The sequence below is a fragment of the Episyrphus balteatus genome, chromosome 2 (assembly GCF_945859705.1).
Source record: "Episyrphus balteatus chromosome 2, idEpiBalt1.1, whole genome shotgun sequence".
Classification (NCBI taxonomy): domain Eukaryota; kingdom Metazoa; phylum Arthropoda; class Insecta; order Diptera; family Syrphidae; genus Episyrphus; species Episyrphus balteatus.
Genome location: NC_079135.1, coordinates 266,552 through 272,970, shown reverse-complemented (window position 1 = coordinate 272,970; position 6,419 = coordinate 266,552).

Below are 6,419 nucleotides of genomic sequence, written 5' to 3'. Positions count from 1 at the left end.
TTCAACGCCTTGTGCGACAACGACTTGTGAGTTTGAACCCTAAATTAAAATTGAAGTTGTTAGCTGTCAGAAAGTTAATGCTTCTAATATTTATTTATTTTCTTTTGCAGTTTGTCTTTAATTGCCAAACAAAAGAAAAGAAAACATAGCAATGTGCCTGCTTTTTTTGACATTTCCATCGAAAAGCATTTTTTTTTTTTATTTAGGAAAAATAATTTTTTTTAGTCTTAGGAATTTTAATTGTATTTAATGAAGAAAAAGACTAGTTTTTGATATGCATGTTCGTCCGTACATAGTATATTCTTTTCAGAAAACCGAAAGGGGCTTCATTCAAACATGTACTAAGACACAGGGTCTCATTTAAAAATACTTTGAAATAATGTGTCATTTGCCAAGCTTTTAAACTTTATAGGTAACTCAAACGCGTTTAAAAAACAACACAAATGGACAATTGAGATGGGTTTGATTCTACTAGAGAGTCTCAAAATCTACATCGATAACCATAGGATTAATTTTTTGGGATAGTTCTTGGGTTATAACATTAATTTTCTATCAAAAAAATATTCAGTTCAAAAGTATCTTGGAAAAAGTCACATAATATGTTATTACAACAAAATAAAAACTAACATCAATTCCTTTTATACACATGTCCCTCTATTGAATTATATCAACCCACAATTTATTGGTTCTGGATATGTTTTAAACGACATTCTCTTAGGCGGTTATTTGAATGGACACAAGCATTACCAAAACATTTATCACAATAAAAAAGAAATTGATAACTTGCCAAACTGTTATTTGTGTATCTGCCCACAAAATCATGCCAAAAATTTCTTCAAAGAAAGAAGGATTGGTTTTTCTTAACATTTAACTCATAAAAAGATCTAAAACTAAAAGAAAATTAAAAAAATAATAAAAAAAAACTTATAGAAAGTTCATCGTCTTATATCTATAAATTTTCTTATTATGTCCTTGCAGAAAAATAGGATGTTTGCCAGGTTATATGCCTTCTGAGTATAAAGAAAATATAAATATGTGATTGTGATAAACGTTCTATAGTTATTATGAAGAGACAGAAAACTTTATAATTAAGAAAAATGTTACTTACTGTATATCATGGATACTTTTCAGGTGGCAGACTATTCTCAAAGAATATTTACCTTTTTTATTCACTCATATAACTCTTTTCTGTATTATAACAATGATATTCCAATAAACTTTAGTGAATTGAAGTCACAGAACAACCTAGACCACTATCCGGATATCCGAAGGAGTTATCTAACATCTAGAATCAGGGAGAAATTTAATTTAAGGAGAAGTCGATATTATTATAACAATTTAACACAAATCCATCAGTTTTGTATGTGTACGAGTATATACGTTATCTGTATCGTTAAACTTTCAAATAATATAAATTATCATAAGGAACTTCCACTAAATGAACACCAGTACTTGAAGCTAAACGTCTACGCGTATATATACAGGATCTTCAGAAATCATTTAGAAACCATTAAACATACGTCCTTATAAATTTATACTTCACTATGTCACGTAGTCCTTATGAATTCGTTTCTATTTTAGAGAAAGGAAATAACTTTTGTTCGCGGAAAATGACTAATAAGTCCTTCTAACACTGTTTTCATAAATGAGGAAATTAAATTCATAGTTTATTTCCGAAGCGATTATTTGAATATGAAATGTTAAATCCTTTTCATTAGGAAATGGAATTTGAATAAATCGTTTACAAAAGGAGATTACACGATTTGTGGAATGATTTATTGCGCGGAACAATGAAAATTACTGAAATGCCTTTTGTAAACTCTGTGTGATAAATTTTACATCTACTATATTGGAAAAGCTATTATTTAATAAAACAAAATTAATTGGCATTTTAACATAAAGTATATAACACATGTTATTGATTTTTTTAATAAATAAACATAATTGTTGTATTCATTGTTTAAAAAGTATACAATGACGTTGCTAGATTGCTTCTTGGATTCATTTTAATGATAACGTTGTATATGAACGAGATAGAAATAATCTTAAAGGAGCTTAATGATCCAGACCTTGAAACAGAAATGAACATAATTGTAATACTCATATAAAAGTTGACGCACGGACATGACTCCAGTTGTGTCCTGTGTCCGCGGTGAGACATAATTCCACATTTCGCAAAAAAAAAAAAAGATGTGGAGGTATGTCCCACCTTACAAGCTTTTATTTTAAATAATATAAGCAATTTGAGAAAATAGTGTGTTGAGAAATTTTGTGTTAAAATTCGAACTATGAATATTATAAAACATTAACATTAAAAAAGCCAAGCTCAAACTCTTCAAATGATTTTATTTAAATTTTTTTTTCAAATTAATAGCTGAGATGTACTTTTGAAAGATCCTATTTACAACACTTCCCACAAAATGCACCTGATAAAATTCATATTTTTGATAAATACATTTTGACCCAAAAATCAATAAAAGTAATTTAATTACTTTTAAGTTACATAGAAGCATATTTATACATTAAAAAAAAAATAATAATAATAATACATATTTACTTGAATGTACATAATTAGTGGCTTTATACACCGCATGAAATATATATGTATTTACTAAATTTACCTAGACCACAAATGTGTGCTCTCTGTGGACAATTAATGAATAAAGGATATGAAATCAGCTTCATTAATTTATTCTGGCTTTTCAAACAAGAGCAATTTATTAACATTACACACAATACCACAATGATTGATTAGGTGTGGTGCTGAAAGTTTTACTATGTTATATAATAATATGTATGTTTTAATCAAAAAGGCTTACATGATGATGAATTTCAAAGCAAAGGACTCCATCAAGGCGTCAACAGGTAAATATAAGGATACACCTTAATATGTAGATACTCGTACAGTACATGAAACATCACTTAATCTATGAAGTCATTAATTAGAATGTGTACGTTTAATAATGTATTCATTATTGATTTATTGTTAGTTCAAAAAGCTAAAATTATAATTTTGACATGGGAAACCATAACATGAAGATACATTATATCTTTAATCGAGCATTGTTGTTTCTTTTATAATAATTTATTAAAAATCATTTTATTAAAAGGAACTCTACAAAATATAAAGAAAAACATAAAATAAAATGTTAAACAGATGCTGCATTTATTTATTTTTTTTAACGCATAATGTGTATGTACGTTTGTACGTGTACGCTGGGTAACGATTAAAATAAAAGAAAAAAGAAAGTTTTCAAAAACGGGAAATTGATTTTTTTTTTCTTAATTTTGGACTAAAATTTCCAACTGGGGTAAGTTTAAAAAAAAAAATATATAAATATTATTTTTTTTAACCCAACTAATTAAATTTTTTTAAATAAATAAACAAATCAATAATTATAAGAAAGCAAATCAGGCGATGAAGTTAAAGAATTTTTTCAGAATTGGTTAAGGACATTTTAAGAAGTATTAAATCACAAAAAAAATTTAGAGATTCAAGGAATTTTATTATTTATTACTTGTTTATATACATTTTTACCGTATATCCCAAAAGTATTTTGTTTTCTTCAAATTAAATTTTTAAAATAGGTAATGTCTCAAAACATCAGAGCAAAAAAAAAAACATTCGAATTGTTTTTTTTTTATGATTTTTTAACTTTCTTAAGAGTTGGACTCAAAAATAAATGCAGTTTTATTATTTCAATAAGGCATAATTTAATAAACAATATCACTTTTAATAATTCTTTTTTCAGATTAGGTAATTCAGATAATAAATTTTATAATCTGCTTACTTTATTTCCATCATCAAAGCAGAACAATAATTGAAATAATCGTTAAATCAACTTCCCAGCAACCTGTATTACGGTTGGTTTCATCAACAATCGAAAGCTTTATCCGTTTAATATTTAGGGCGGTATCTATTCATTGATTATTATAAGATAATATCCTTAATTCAAATTTTCCAGCATTAAATACATACATCCATAAACCCTTTTACAAATAATCGAACCAAAAATAATCTTGACACTTACAAATAATCGCTATAGCATAATATTCACAAGTTATGAGTACACACCCTCGATATTGCTTAACCATATAAAAAATATCGATAATACCCTTCGGTTTCTAAAAAAAGGGGTAGATATCGCTAAAAAAAATAAAATGACCTACTCTTCAAAGTTGTTTAAAGCACATACATTTCTTTTTTTATGCATCTATAAGCTGAAAGATAGAACAAAATACCTTTAGTAATTTATTTACATAAAATTTATTGATGTTGGCATAAAATTTACACAAAAAGATAAAACATCCATTTTACCCAAAAAAGCTTACATCACATTCAAGGATGAGATCTGTTATATGTAAATTTATATTTAACTAGTTTTGAAATCTATATTGCAATTCAAGAAATAACTACCTTGCTTTGCTTCATACCATGAATAACATTGTCCAAAAAGAAACAACTTATCCATATACATATGTATAGGAAATTAAACTACAATCCAAAAGCATGTAATTGCTAGAAAGTTGTTGTAAATTTGCATATACACATATATGCAAAGCTGACAGGAGGTATTGCAGAGATTAAAGTATTATCATGACTTCTGCAACATTCAATGCAAACGATAAAGTTTTACACATCATTTTTGCTGCTTTTATCCCCTTTTGCATATATTAAAAGGGATTGCCTTACCTTATGGTTGAAAGGTGCTGTATGACAGGTGGCACTAATCCAAACGAAGCGTTCAACAATATTGCACTTCTCAGCAGTACCACCAGCAGCTAACAGCAGGGAGTTTGATGCTTTTGTGGAAACTCAGGGATAAATAAAAGCAAAGGAGCATTAGAGTAGTAAGACATAAGATTACATTGAAGATATAAAATATAAGTTTTCTACTTGTACATCCTTTACAACGTAGGTATTATGTTTGACTAATTTTAATTCAATTAATTTAATACAGAAACAATTTATTTAATTATTTTAATATAAATCTGAAAAACAGTTATGGCAGAAAAAGTCTTTCAATACTTAACAGAAAATAAAAAAAAACTACAAATTTTAAATGCTGGAACAAAAAATAATGAATTTAGAAAAAAAAATAATCGCTTGATTGCATACTTCCAAATACAAACAAGACCCTTAAAATACCCTTAAAAATACTTATTTAGGGCACTCCTGTTTTGTTCAGGTAAAGAGAGTTGGACCTAATTACTCTTTTTTCGCTCGCCAATTTTTTTTTATTCCTCGATTTTAGTAGGTCGATGTGCCATAAAATTCTCTCAATTGTTACGTCGTGTTTTTCCGAAACGGAAATGTCATACATTCGAGTATATGCAAAATTCCGGAAAACATGGCGACTATTTTATTCATGATCTAGTTTTCAGTTGAATGATTTAACAACAATCATCAAATCCATGGATAGAGGTATCCTACATTTTACTGAAATTGTTGCTCTGTTCTCTTTCATATCAATGCCAATTTTAATATCTACAAGACCTCTTTTTCAAAATTGTTTAAAGGATGGAGACATTAAATTGAATGGTATGCTTTTATGTATTACTGAAAACGATGTGGTATAAGTGTGAAACTTATTCTAAAATTTAATTTACTTGCCACTTCCGTTTGTCGTTCGAATAAAAACGAGACTTTTTTTCAGGAAACTTTGGAATGAAATGAGAAAGCCACGATGAATGAAGAACTAAATCATGACGACCGGATTTCCGGTTGGTAGACCAACAATTATCTTTGGTTCTATCATCTCACCCTTTCGGTATTCAACTTCTGTTTTTTTTTTCTTTCATTTATCAGTAATATCCTTGCGAGAAGTTTAATTTAAATCCATGAAAAGACAAAATTAAAGAAATAGAGATATTCAAATAAGGACTCTATTGCTTATCGAATGATTTGTATTAGAGTCATTACAAAAAAGCTTTTGCTTGAAAAACTCTTTTGAAGTATAATAGTGTGGGTGGCAGCTGTACTAAAGTATTGATGTAATAAAAAACCAGACTAGTGTATGTAATATCCAAGCAAATATTACAACAAAATTCGATTGGAATGAAGAAGTCCTCTGATAAACTTTCACTTAACTCGCTCTTTTGAAAAGCTCACAATTGAAGAGAAAAACATCCAAGAGACAAATTTTACCCAAAAATGAGTAAGTTGTATACAAAAAATGTACCCTCAATAGGTAGGTCAGTAACAACAAAAAAGGACTGCGCAGGATCTGGCTGAAATTTTTATCTCTTAAATGCCCTACTTTCGTTAACATCGTTGACAATACTCTCACACCCAATACAATCACTTGTTACGATGTAAAAATGGGGGAGGGAGGCTCCTAGTAAGCGAACACAAACAAAAAAAAGAGTAAAAGGAAACAAAAGCCAAACGCAAGGATCCATACAGAAGTTAGCATCAT